General features: G+C 40.8%; 1 pseudogene; it reads right to left on the bottom strand.

Moving 5' to 3' along the window:
• Positions 1-7,544, bottom strand: part of LOC126012251 (elongation factor 1-alpha 1-like) — a 35,014-nt pseudogene extending 27,470 nt beyond the window's left edge.
• Positions 7,545-11,819: the final 4,275 nt, after the last annotated feature.

The raw sequence follows: 11,819 nt of genomic DNA, 5'->3' as shown, positions 1-11,819 counted from the left end.
GTCCCCTGATTGGGCAGCAGGAAGCCGAGGCTTGGTCTCCCCTCCCTTGTTCCTCCACTCAGCAGTAATGGGGATGGCGGAGTGAGCACCGATCTACTCCTACTATGGTAAGTTCTAACCATATGCTCCAGGAAGTGTACAAAGAGGGTGAGGGGCGGAGGACGTTCCTAGCACTCAAGTCTCCAGAGATAGGAAGAAGTGCAACTTGTTTGCTCTCCTTCCACGAAGATTCCACCTTTGGTTCCTTGACTTCAAGGACCCTGCCTAAAATTCCTTGTTTAGAAACTAATTAGGAAAATTATTTATATGGGTGTCCAGAGCCACAACACAGCGGTAGCGCTTTAGCCATGCAAGCTGCAGATCCAGGACAGACCTGACTGGATCCCTGGCATCCCATATGGTCCCCCTAGCCAGGAGCACTATCGGAGCGCATAGCCAAGAGTAACCCCTGAGCATCACTGGGTGTGGCCCAAAACCAAGACCAAAATATTTATGTGGGGCCATAGGAAGGGAGTGCCTAGAGAGAAGGAAGAAGTAATACTAAGAGGCCCTAGGAGGTAACTCAAAGCACAGTTCATATTATAAAATGCCAGAGGCTTAAAAATGTTCTATCCTCCGGTGCCATAACACGCTAGCCTAGGACAATCATGCTAACCATAAAAGAGTTTTAGTTTTGTAATATTGTGATGCAAGTAATGTTTGAGGGACTTAAAAAAAGGTAGACTTTGATCTCTTTCAGCATTGCTCACTAGCTCTGACTTAAAAAGAGCAATTCTAACAGCTTTTTAGAATGACCACACCTCACTGTAGTATAGTTTTGTGTTCCACTGATGTTGAGCAACATTGAAATATATCAATGTCCTTAATGATCACTTAAATAAATATGTTCTGTAGAAAGTTGCCTATCAAGTCCCATTGCCCATTTCTTTACATATATTTTCTATGAATTCTTTATTAATGCATGGTTTTCTCTCATTGGATTTCTCTCGTTCTGTAGACAACCTGTTTATTTAATTCATTGCCTTGTTATTGATGTTTCGTGTTGTCTGTTTTTGTTTGGGGCCACATTCAGTTATGCTCAATGCATACTTCTGGTTCTGAGCTCAAGGTTCATTACTGGTGGGCCTCAGGGAAACATGGCAGTGCTGAAGCTCCAACCAAGCTTTCCAGCTTGTCAGATGCTTGCAAAACAAGCACCTTCTCTACTCTCTCAGGTCTATTGTTTTTATTTTCCTGTGAAGAAGCTACTTATTTTAATAAATGACAAAATAATGAATAATACATATATAACATAAACATGTATACCATAGAAACTATCACACCCATGTATTTATAAATAAAAGTAAGGAAGACTCATAATAGTAGAGTCCTTGTTTTGGGAGGGATGCCACACCCAGCAGCACTCAGGTTATTCCTGGCTATATGCTCATGAATCACACCTGAAGGCTTGGGACCATATGGGATGGTGGGGATCAAATCTAGGTCAATTAAATACAAGGCAAACACCCTCCCCAATGTGCTATCACTCAGTATCTTGTTTCTTTTCTTTTTTTTTTTTTTTTTTTTTTGGTTTTTGGGCCACACCCGGTAACGCTCAGGGGTTACTCCTGGCTATGTGCTCAGAAGTTGCTCCTGGCTTGGGGGACCATATGGGATGCCGGGGGATTGAACCGCGGTCCGTCCAAGGCTAGCGCAGGCAAGGCATGCACCTTACCTTTAGCGCCACCGCCCGGCCCCCCAGTATCTTGTTTCTATAGCTGGCTACATGATCATCATTGATATCTAGGACCATTTTCTTCCACAACTATTTCTGTTGCCTTTGCACTAAAAATTTTTTCACTTTATACCACATGTTAGGATATAATACAAATTTACATGAAGTTGAAAAATTAGAAATTGTTATCAAGCATTTCCTCATGACACAATGTTATTAATGCTGTCCTTAGATGCAAAACCAAGATAGGGGAAATTGCAATACTTAGAAACTAAACAAAATAATAAATAATAGTAAATAATAAAATAATAAAATAAAATAATAAATAATAAAATAATAGTAAATAATAACTGGATCACAGAAGAAATCAAATACAATAAGTTCCCTTAAATAATTGGAAAATAAGAAACTGTGATAACCTATAGAGCATAGCAATGGCAGTGCTAAGGAGAAAACCTATAAAAATATAGGGTACATAAGATAAGAAGAAAACATTGAAAGAAAATGCCAAAACATTTATCTTAAGATCAGAAGGGAAGCAAAACTGTATCACAAATTAGCAGAAGAAAAACTAGAAAAAAAATCAATTATATAAAAATCAAGAAAATAATACAAAGGGTTCATGAAATCATCATCTGATTCTTTGAAAGAATAAGTAAGCTAGACCAAACTCATTGTTGACTTCACAAAGAAAATTGGAAAAAGAATAGAAACAGACATGAAAGAAAATTACAACACTCAGAAATGTAAAAAAAAAAAAATTAGGAGATTGCTACAAATAGCCCAATGCTCTCTAGCTGTATAAATGTATAAATTGATAGAAGCAAATAACTCCCAGAACTAAACAAAGAATTATAAAACCTGAAATGACTGATTATCAGCAAGGCAATTGAAATAGTAAGGGAAAAAATAAAATTCACATTACGATACCAATTTGACGTAAGCCAGCACCCATTAACACAATCTTTTACCCACAGACAAGGATAATGGACACTTCCTCAAGAGAGTAACAGTCATCGACAAGAAACCTACAGTTAGTGTTATACTCAATGTAGAAAAATAAATACCCTCCCCTGTGAGGTTAGCCCCAATAGAGGGTTTCCTCCTTTCCCCATTTTTATTCAATATGGTTCTGGAATTTCTATCTTTAACAATTAGGCAACAAAAAGAAACTAAATGGATTCAACTGGGAAAAAGAAGTCCAATTGTCACTCCTTTTAGATAACATTATAATGTATGTAAAAAACTCAAAGGATTCTACTTAAAAGCTTTTTAAAACAATAAACTGGTAAGACAAAGTAGCTATCAATCCTCAAAAATATATTGCATTCTTATATTCAAAAAGTAATTTATTTATTTTTATTTATTTAATTATTTATTTTGGTTTTTGGGTCACAAGGCAGCACTCAGGGGTTACTCCTGGTTCTATGCTCAGAAAACGCTCCTGGCAGGCTCAGGGGACCATATGGGATGCCAGGATTTGAACCACCAACTTTCTGCATGCAAGGCAAATGCCCTACCTCCATACTCTCTCTCCTGCCCCACAAAGAGTAATTTAAAAGCAAAAGAGTTAAAAGAGATTCCTCCACTCAAAATAGTATCCCAACATATTGAGTACCTAAGAATCAACTGAATGAAAGAAGTAAAAGACCTTTTACCAGGAGAACTACCAGCCACTTAAGAAATAGAAGAGGATTTCAGGAAATAGAAAAATATTCCGTGTTCACAAATAAAACAAACGGGCCGGTGAGGTGGCGCTAGAGGCAAGGTGTCTGCCTTGCAAGCGCTAGCCAAGGAAGGACCACGGTTAAATCTCCTGGCATCCCATATGGTCCTCCAAGCCAGGGGCAATTTCTGAGCACTTAGCCAGGAGTAACCCCTGTGCATCAAACAGATGTGGCCCCCTAAAAAACAAAAAACAAACAAACAACACTGTCAGGATGATCATCCTACATCAATGATTGCATAGATAGATCATAAACCCCAAACTCTTATGACATCCGCTAATGACTTCAAATGATCATTCATAAAAGTTTGTGTGAAACTATGAGACACTCCAATATAGCCAAAGTTACTTTTAGAAATACAAAATTGGGAGATATACATTTCTTGACTTGAAACAATATTCTGAAAGTATTGTAATCAGTATGGTGCTGAAATAAGGTTAAGCTGTCAGCCCAGTGGGTTAAAATGAAATACCTAATGATAGAATCTTAGATATATAGCCAGCTGTTTTATGACAAAGGAGCTGAACACATAATGTGAAGTAAAAATGACTTCTCAGAAAATGGTGATATTATTTTCTGGGTCTCCTGTGTCTCTACTTCGCCTGATGTTTTTGGTTTGTTAGCTTTGTGGTCACACCTGGCAGCATTCAGTGCTTATTCCTGGCTCTAGACTCAGAAATTACTTCTTGGGGCTGAAGTGATAGCACTTCCAGGAGTACCAGTAATTTTTGAGCATACAGCCAGGAACAATACCTGAGCAGACATGTATGGCAAGAAGAAAAAAAAAAGGAAGAGGAAGAGGAGAGTAGGAGTAAGGGGGAGGCGGGAGGAAGAGGAAAGAAAGAAAAAGAAAGGAAAAGAAAGAGAAAGAAAAAAAGAAAAAGAAAAAAGAAAAAGGAAGGATAGAAGAAAGAAAGGAAAGAAAGGAAATGAAAGAGAAAGAAAAAGAAAGAAAGAAAAGAAATTCTCTTGGCATGCTCAGGGGATCATATGGGATGCCAGAGATCAAATCTGGGTTAGCCAAATGCAAGGCATATGATCTATTTGCTGGGCTCTCTGCAGTCCTTCCTCCTGAATTTTTATTTGTTTTTATTTTGGAGGGTCATATCCGGTAGCACTCAGTGGTCACTTATGGCTCTGTGCTCAGATGTTGCTCTTGGAAGGCTCCGGGGACCCCCTGGGATGCTGGGATTCTAATCATGTTCCATCCTGTGTTGGCTGCCTGCAAGGCAAAAGCCTTACTGCTATGCTATCGCTCAGGCCTCCCTCCTCCTGAAATTTTAAAATGCATTTATTTCCCTTCACCCTAGTTTTCTAGATAGTCTTGGAAGGTCCACCCTGTCATTGACTGTCTTCCTTGTCCTGAATCTGGGCACACTTCTTTAGTCTCCCAAGGTGTATTATCACATACAAGATTCCTTTTTTATGTTATGGGAACTTAATGATAGATATATTAATTTTAATTTTTATTGTGGTCAAAGTAAATTACAAATCTTTCACAGTGATATTTAAGGTACATAGTGACAATAAATGAGGGGAACCCTACCACCAGTGTTGTCCTTCCTCTACCCCTATTACCAGCATATATCCATGTCTCCCTCCTTTACCACCCCAGAATGCTAGTGTAACTGGTCCCCACTTGTATAGCTTGTTGTAGATTGGGTATCCATTCTGTTGTCGTTGACTTTGGGTTTGGTGTTCAAGTTTGATCCTTTTTTATTTCCACTAAAATTTCGTACGATTGTCTGGTCTTGGTACCATCCATTTCCCCCCTCAATTTATGAAGTTGACTAGGATGATTGAAGTTATGTGGTTCTGTTGATGATAAAAAGGAAAAGAAAAAATGGGAGGGTTTGTCTATAACAAATTGTGTGTTATAAATATCTATTTAGAAGAAAAAGGTAACAAAACCAAAACAAATAAAAAACACAACAAAGCAACAACAAATAAAAACCATAAAACAAAAAAAAACCAACAAACCCAAACCTATGAAAAACAAATAAGCAACAAACAAAAACAAAACTAAACAAAAATCAACAACAAAAAAAAAAGAGCCAAAAAACTCAAACCAGCAACAACATAAAAAAGGTTTGTGTTTCTTGGGTCTGGAGAAATAACATGGAGGTAGGTCATTTGCCTTGCATGCAGAAGGATGGTCGTTCAAATACCAACATTCCATATGGTCCCCTGAGCCTGCCAGGAGCTATTTCTGATGTAGAGCCAGGAGTAATCCTTGAGTATTGCTGGGTGTGACCCAAAAACCAAAAAAAAAAAAAAGTTTGTGTTTCTTATTTATTTTTTTCAAAGGCACAGTAAGTATTGGGGAAGTAAGAAAGGGAATTCCCTTGGCCTAAGCGGTACTGGGTTTGTCATCCCTTGAAGCATACTGTCATGGGACCAACTAAAGGCTTCATACACACTCATTTTCACACTCCAAGGACTTTTTAAGGTGCCAGGCAACTTTCTGCTCAGTTGTGGATGATAAAATCAGGCCTCTCTAATTAGAGATCTTGGTATTTACACAGGTCATAGAATGAAGCCTAAGATAGTCCTTCTTTACAGTTCTAAAAGTTCTGTTCCATCACTGTTGTTGTAATCAGTCTTTTATAAATGGTGATCTTGGTTTTTGCACCCATCCTAGGACTAAGCCTGGGATAAAGTATTTTCATTATGTTTCCAGAAGTCCTGTTCTGTTGCAGTTATCAAGGTCAGACCTCTCTGGGATTGGAAATCTTTGTTTTTGTACAGATCCAAAGCCAAAGCCTAGGCTAGGATCTTTGTTATTGGTCCCAGAGTAAGTAGTGAAACGCAAATGCCCTATCGCTTGCACCAGTACTTCAGAGGAATAATTGCACAAGTCACTAAAAAGAGAATAACACACAGATGGCACTATATGTATAGAATAAGGATAAAATCTAGTTTAATGCTATTTTTGCTTCTGTCACTGGTTTGCTTGAAGTATGATGTAATAATTAAGGCTCCCTTCCACTAATTCCTCCGGTCACTAAGCTCTCAAGAGAATGTATTCTCCACCATGCAGATTAGGAGACCACCTGAAGGATCCAACCTATATCTAGGGAAACCATTAGCATGGGACATTCCCTACACCAAATCAGAACGCAACTAGTGACCACCAGGAGGTCATACCCATATCTTGGAAAACATCAGAATAAGGGTTGAAACAAATGATGTCATGAAGGGGCTGGAATCATGCCTTTTCCTGAGATTTTTATTGGTGATTTCATGTTGTAACACACATGTAACCTATGAAATGTTTTGTTTTGTGTGCTCAGTACCCTATGATTTTCCTTAAATGCTTGTATGTTTGAATGCTCGGGGTCTCACCATAGACGGAAAACCCTGCTGCATCAGGACAGTGTGGTGGACCCAAGGCACTCTGAGAACCAATAAATCTGAGTTGCTGTTTTGCATCCTCCAAGGTTTGTGTCTCCAATTTGGGTGGACTTTCTATATCTTGACCCATGGCATGTTAGCACTTGGCTATAGCATATTGTCACCGTTCCAACCAGAAATTGGCACAAGTGCTACCATATCTGGATTGTAGCCAATTTCTTAACGTAGGTGCTAACTTCCTTAACAATTTCCTCATATCTCTTCTGGCTGTAGGGTGCTCAGTGGAATCCATTTTCTTAACACCAACAATAAGCTGCTTCACACCTAGTGTGTAAGCCCGAATGGCATGCTTGCGGTACTGCCCATTCTTGGAGATAGCAGCCTTGAATTCACCAACGCCACTAGCAACAATCAGGACAACACAGTCAGCCTGAGAGGTGACTATAATCATGTTTTTGATAAAGTCTCTGTGCCCTGTCAATGATGGTCATGTAATACTTGCTGGTCTCAAACTTCCACAGACAGATATCAATGGTGATACCAAGTTCACACTCAACTTTTAACTTATCCAAGACCCAAGCATACTTGAAGGAGCCCTTTCCTATCTCGGAGGCCTCCTTCTCGAAATTCTCGATGTTTTTCTTGTTGATGCAGCCACATTTGTAGATCAGATGCCCAGTGGTAGTGGACTTGCCAGAGTCAACGTGCCCGATAACGACGATGTTGAAGTGAGTCTTTTCCTTTCCCATTTTGGCTTGTGTGGAGTTGTGTGGTTTTCCAGATACCTGTATTCCACTTTAACAAGTAATTGGTTGGTAGAAGTATTGCACAGAAGTAGTTCAAATCAGGTTTATGATTTTCATAGAAGGTTAAATGAAGTGACAAGGAAAAAACACAATGGGGATACTCACCAGATGATTTATGAATTGACCTGGTGGTTAAAACATTAACATCTCTTCTCCTGAGGGTCTCCTGATCTCTGGTGGTGCTGGCATCATTCAAAATCTTATCAGGTCTCATTTCCTGCATCTCAAGAGATTCTGTTTCTGTACTGGAAGAGGGCCATTCCTTTTCATATTATATCTTGGTTTTATACCTGAGAACCTACCCATCTGCTGCCTCCCTGCTGCGTCAGCACTATTCACACCCAACATGCATGCTGAATTAGGTTTCTAATTTTGCCTAAGGTTGTTCAGAATTTAAACTTTTTTCCTGAATGACCACGGAAATGATCCATTTCCTTCTTATTACTAGTGAATTTTCTTTCTGCTTGCTTGCAGTCAATGATGATTTTAGTATTGTAAGCAGAAAGAGCTAACTGGGTATTAAAGAGGGAAAAACAAAGGAAGGCTAGTGCTGGGCAATCTGCATCTGTTCCTGTCTGCTCATGTGCAACCTCTGGGAGGTCCTAGTCCTGGGAAATCAGTAGTTGGTTGCTGTGCCCACCAGGTAGTTGAGGCAAACCCTTCATTCAGACCCTGGACCAGAGCTATAGTATTCTTTGCACTGGCTGGCCTGGAAATTATTCCTGGAATCCCATAAAATCCCCTGACAAAGGCAATGAGTAATGTCTGAGTGCAGCACCAGGAATAATCCCTGAACGTCACCAGATGTATCCTCAACCCAAACCAAAAAACCTAAAAGACACTTCATTCCGATTTTATGGTCTTTTTTCCTTCTTCAAAGTTCTCTATTCTTTTGATATCAATTTTCTCACAGATAAGGAAACATCAGAAAACTCTCTCTTCTGAGGAGTCACAATCAAGACTCAAAACTTTTGTTTTCTCTCTTTTTTGAGTGTGTCATGATGAGTTAACATTAATTGGATCTATGAATCCCTTGACACCTATTTAAAATGAGTCCTTGGTGCCAGAGAGATAGCATGGAGGTAGGGCATTTTCCTTGCTGCAGAAGGACAGTGGTTCGAATCCTGGCTACTCATATGGTCTCCCGAGCCTGCCAGGAGGGATTTCTGAGCATAGAATCAGGAGTAGGCCCTGAGCACTGTTGGTGTGTGGCCCCAAAACAAAAAATAAATAAATAAAAGATGTATCCTTGGACAATGTATTTACTCTAACTTTACATAAATGTGGGGCCGAGAAGGTGGCTCTAGAGGTAAGGTGTCTGCTTTGCAAGCGCTAACGTAGGATGGACCGCGTTTCGATTCCCTGGCGTCCCATATGGTCCCCCCAAGCCAGGAGCGATTTCTGGGCTCATAGCCAGGAGTAACCCCTGAGTGTCAAATGGGTGTGGCCCCCCCAAACCAAAACAATATATATAAATGTATATTCATAAAATGATTCATTTGGATAAATATGGATGTTTTAGTGTGATCTCTCCAATGCTTAGATACTAGGAACTTGAGGATTAAACTCATCATATAGGGTAGTTCACATCAGACATGTCATGAACTAGAATAATAGCAGAGTGTGAATGGCAACTTCCTCACTCATGGCTGTTCAGGTTCAGTCCCTGGCATCCCATATGGTCTTCTGCGTCTGTCTGGAGTGATATCTGAGAACTTATTCAGGAGTGAGCTCTAAGCACAAAAATATGGTATGGTCCCCAAACAAACAAAATGAATCTATATTTCCAATCTGTGGCATAGAGTAAGTGTTGAATAAATATATTCCTCTTATAACCCAGTCCTCAATTGTAGGGTTTTACTCCTTGGATACAGAAAAAGCAGATGTGACTATAGGAGTTCAGACATTACACTACAATTCAGTAAATTCTCAGGTATTTATGTTCTCTCTACTTTTCAGAACCCTGGTTCTTTCTGACTTTCAATGAATATTACATTTTTTTCTCTTAGTTGATATACACACTTGCATAAGGTGTTTTTGACTTTGATGGGGATATTCATACAGGTTAGTGCCTTTGGGCTACTTCTGGCACAGCATGCAGGTGCCACTTCTGACAGTTCTCAGAGACAGTGATATGCAGGGGTTTGATCCTGGTCTTCCTGCAGGCAAAACGTGCTCTTAACCCTTTGAACCTTATCTCGAGAGTTAGAGACATGCCCTCCTAAACTCCTAAGTATTTCCTGTACTAGGCCATTATATCATGGCCAACTTCACAAAGCTGCTGTGGTTGACATCTTGTATAGATCTTAACTGGGACATTGAAGAGGAGAGGAGATGATGTGATTTCTAAGTCCTTGGTGTTGTGTCTGCTAGAACCCTCCCTCCTGTGTCCTGTCCTACAGCCTCACTCCTCTTTCCCCCCTCCTAAGCCCTGCCTCCCCTCCCTGAAAGATTTTATACTAGAATATTTCTCACAGAGTGAGCTCACAAGTATGGGGAGTGGACATATGTGACTCACCTCCTGTCATTCTGAGTGGCCAGTGGACAAGTTCCTTGGACTCTACATACGATATCTGAACCAGGACACATAGAACCTGAGAACTAACTCATGGACATTACATGCAGGTAATTTCTCCATTGTGAGGTGGGCTTAGAGAAATTATCTTTTGCCTGGGCCACTGCAGAGCAATTTAGGGGAGCTTAACAGTTTAGGAGGAGTTAAGATGGACTCAGAAGAGGTGCTTGAGATCACAGAGTGAAAGACCATCAGCTGTGATGTGGGAGGTATTTCTGTTATTGGGAGCCCAATTACAGAGCAAACAGAAAAAGTTGTAGAGTTGTATTTTGGTTCTCATCTTCTGTGAGAAAAAATTTACCCAGGTAGTGAGAGTAATTTTACTGTAAAAGGTTAGGCAGGGGTGTGTGTGTGTGTGGGGGGGGAAGTGTCCACTCCAAAGATATTTCTAGAACACAGAGAAAATGGTGGGGCCTTGCTGAGCTGAGTGGGTTTTCAAATGACCTTGTTTTTGTCTTTCGGGGTTCCCATAGTTTTCCACTGTGCAGTGTTGACTGTAGGCACCAGGTATGCTCCTCTTTGGGGTGCTCTGACCTGTAGGATCTTGACTTTGGTATTTTTGGAACTGGAAGTCCTATACCCTGGGTGCCTTATTTGCAGGTAGCGTTCCTGCCTGTGTTCCCATTTCGGGCAGGGCAGGGTGGTTCCTGACTGCATGTACCCTCCTTTCCACTCATGTCCGACTAATCTGCCTACACTCACATTTCTAGAACGTGTGACTTGCATTTAGATCCTGCCCCTTCATTTTTCTTACAGATCTACTTCTCTTGGATTTAGATCTCACAACCCTAGTGGATTTAATTCCCCCTTGTGAACTACTTGAGTTCCTGGTTGGAGGACTGGTTCTGTGGATCCAGCTTTGGGGTGTAGTCAGCTGTGGGGTAAGTCTCAGTGGGGTTGGAGAGGGACCCTGATGGGGATTCAGAAGATTCTGCTGCAAATACCCACCCCTTAGTGCAAGCATGAGTGAAAGTTCTCATGTGTGAGCATTGCCAGCAGGAGAAAAGCTCCAGGCCTGAGCTTCAAGAGGTGGGGTGAGGCAGTGAAGGCTGAGTGTAGCTAGAGGAGCATGTAGGTGTCTGGCCCTGCTTCCTAGGGCAATACAGGGAAGAGTTTGGGTGAGGCTTTCTGCAGGGTTTGTTTAGTTATCCTGCTAGAGGTGAGATAACTAGCATTGATGATAGTATACAAAGGCAGCTGGCAGGTACAAGCAGGTAAATGCGAATATTTGAATTGGTGCTGTGCTGTCACTTCCTGTCAAGAACTTTGTTCATTGTCCATAGCTTCTTAGATTCTATATATTTATGAAAATCAGAAAGAAAATTTGACTCTTTAATTGTTGACCAAGTGACAGCAGCGACACAGGACAGATACCAGACCAGGAGGGCACAGAGCTGTGTGGCAATAAGAGCATGGTTCTGTGCCAGACTGTAGCCTGGCATCAGTGGGCAGGGCTGCCTGCATAGATGTGCTAACCCAGGGAAGCTAGAAGGCACAGAGGTGGCTGGATGAGTGGTAGTGAGAGTGCAGGCCTGTTATGGCCCAGAGACTATGTCTCAGTGGAGGAGGGTGGCTGGTTCTACATTTGTGCTGTGATTATTTACTGGGTCCTCATGGATATATTGGGAGAAAAGGGCTCCAGC

The sequence above is a fragment of the Suncus etruscus genome, chromosome 6 (genome assembly GCF_024139225.1).
Source record: "Suncus etruscus isolate mSunEtr1 chromosome 6, mSunEtr1.pri.cur, whole genome shotgun sequence".
Classification (NCBI taxonomy): Eukaryota; Metazoa; Chordata; class Mammalia; order Eulipotyphla; family Soricidae; genus Suncus; species Suncus etruscus.
Note: the sequence above shows the minus strand (reverse complement) of the source record. Positions and strands in the feature narration are given on the sequence as shown.